This window comes from Furipterus horrens, unplaced genomic scaffold (assembly GCF_987537825.1).
Source record: "Furipterus horrens unplaced genomic scaffold, mFurHor1.1.pri manual_scaffold_5, whole genome shotgun sequence".
Lineage (NCBI taxonomy): Eukaryota > Metazoa > Chordata > Mammalia > Chiroptera > Furipteridae > Furipterus > Furipterus horrens.
In genome coordinates this window covers 55,880,789-55,883,465 of record NW_028327175.1, presented here as the reverse complement: position 1 = coordinate 55,883,465, position 2,677 = coordinate 55,880,789, and the positions used below count along the sequence as shown (strand labels likewise).

The 2,677-nt window shown below is 31.1% G+C and overlaps 1 pseudogene; it reads right to left on the bottom strand.

The window, feature by feature from the left end:
- Positions 1-1,726: 1,726 nt before the first annotated feature.
- LOC150008657 (U6 snRNA-associated Sm-like protein LSm3 pseudogene) lies at positions 1,727-2,071 on the bottom strand (annotated as a pseudogene).
- Positions 2,072-2,677: the final 606 nt, after the last annotated feature.

Sequence of the window (2,677 nt, the reverse complement as noted above, 5' to 3'; positions counted from 1 at the left end):
AAATGAAGACAGACTCATAGAGATCAGACTGACAGCTCTGGTGGAGGGGGGGTCATGTGGGGTGGAGGGATAAAGCAAAAAAAGGAAAAGGACTCATAGACATGGAAAACAGTGTGATGATTGCAGGTAAGAGGGTTAGGTGGAGGTGGAGGAGGGCATAGGAGAGATAAATGGTAATGGAAAAAATTCAATATAAATGAACTATTAAAAATAGAAATTCATAGGGGTTATTTAAATATAAAATATGTTCAAGTAAGTGAAGCCATTCTAAAAGTAGATAAAACTAGCTAAAAAATGTTAGATGTGCAAAAGTTATTGATTCATGTGTGTATATGTGAAAGACTAATAATAATAGTTGTTACATAGTAGTGGTAAATGTTTGGGGCTTTTAAGCTCTGAATTAATTTATTTAGAAGATGAGACATATGGTACCTTCACTGTTAGTATCATATGGAACAGAAGCCCTTAGCTTCTAGTATTATCTGCCAGAAGCTGGTTTAATCATGTAAAGCATGTTGAAGAGCAAGTGGCCTTATCAGGAATGAGAGGAGCACTAACCACATCAGATGAGTTGTCTTTTTTTCTGGCAGAACAGATGTTATGCTGTACGAATGCACAAATAATATTAGCCATGGTTGTTAATTTACAGAAGAATTTCTATTACTCAGTGTCTCAATATGATAAATCTTATTACCACTCTTGTTCTCATATACTTTTGTCAACATTTACTGAGACATACACAGAAATATTTTGTTCTGGGAAAGGTCACTTCATTCTGACTAATAGTGTACTGGCATTGTAAAAATGATTTAGAGTCCACACATCACCAAATCAGCTGGCAGTTTCAGGAAAGGTAGTTAAGTAAGTCTAAAGCTTATAATCAAGGAGTTAAAAGGAGAAGGCAGTTTTTCATAAATCTTTGGATATAATGTAATATGAACATGACTTAGGATATTTCATCTCTCCAATTTCTTTTGAATCAAACATCATATTCTTTGTTATTTTGAAGTCTTTTTGTCATCTCCTTTCTCATACTTTCCAAAAATCCTATCTGATATCATGATCTTGTACCCAAGAATAACTCCAATGGAGCCTTCATAACATCAACATGAAAAAGCAATTATAAATATTAGAATAAAATCTTGATTATGAAGTACATGTATAACTTTCTTTTTATAATGGAAAGGTTTTAAAATAAAGTATAAGAATGAGAAGCTTCAAGCTTCACAATTAGACAACTTTTGAAATCCTTCATCTATTTCTCACCTCTTGTCATTTTTCTTTTACTGATAGAGTATTTTAAATCAAATTCTAGAAATCATATTATTTCTTTCATAAGTACTTTAATATGTCTAACAAAGAGGAAGTTTTTAGAATATGTGCCATTATCACACCTAAGAAAACTAGCCATAATTAGTTTATATCAACCAATATCCAGTCTATGTTCAAACCTTCCCAGTTGTGTCAAAAATATCTTTTTATAGTTAACTTACTTAAATTTAAATCCAAACAAGTCCCAGACTCACATTTCAATGATTTCTTAAATTTCTTTTAATACATCACACTTTCCCTCTTTCTACTATGTCTCTTTAACTACCTTTCCCAAGTTCATTGTTTTAAACTAATTTCAGGAGTGGAAGAATCCTTCGCCATTTCTCAATACCAAAATCTACACAGATTTCTTTTTTGAATATCTTCTACATTTAAAGATGCCATCATACAAAGTCTCCTAATTTCCATATAGGATAAATTCTTTGTTTCAGCCAACTCTCAATGGAGGAGCAACTAGCACAACACCATCTCCCTGGACAAAGAGCATCGGAATATTCTGTTTTGTTGATTTATATATCTCTTCATATGTTTCTTTATCATCAATTTCTATAGTAGTCACAGTTTCTTCCACATTTCCTAATATCATATTTAAATGCTGATCATAAGCATGTAATCTACCTCGAAGCTCTCTGTCATTTCTCATTTTCACATAAATTTGCTCATCCAGGCTGAGCCTGATAAGATCCAGGGGTTCTTCTACGGTGTTGGTAGTTTGTTGCTGGTCCACATCATCTGCCATGTTTCAAACCCTCCATTTTTTTTAAACCAGGTCATTTGTCCTATAGAATTTCTCACATTATATTTGACTTATTTATATTTTGCAGAATAATTTAGCATATATGTCTAGACTTATTATTTTCTATATATAATGATTAGAACTATAAGCTTAGATTCAGATATTCAAGTTTTGTTTCATTTTATTTTTTTAACAAAAACACATAAGTGGTTCTATGTAATTTTTATTATCATATCAGGAGACACATATTGTCTGATTTTTCCTACCTTTAGTGGTATTAAGATTGGTCAAAAGCTTCAGGTTTATCCATTATAAATTTGCTATCAATCATGTACCAATGAGTTTTAGCAGTCATTGGTGATTGATATTTAGATCAGTTATTGTACTGAGGTTTGGAAAACTGAGGTTTTCTAATTCTTTTATTTCTTATCTATTATTAGATTTATTTTATACATCTCTGATACTATGAGCAGTATATAACACTTATTTTCCAAATAAGTTTATGATAATTTTAACTTTGTCAGAAAATAAAACTGTTATTCAAAATAATGGCAATAATTTTATAGTATGAAAAAAGAAAGAGACAAGCAGTTTTTCAGTTGTTCTTTA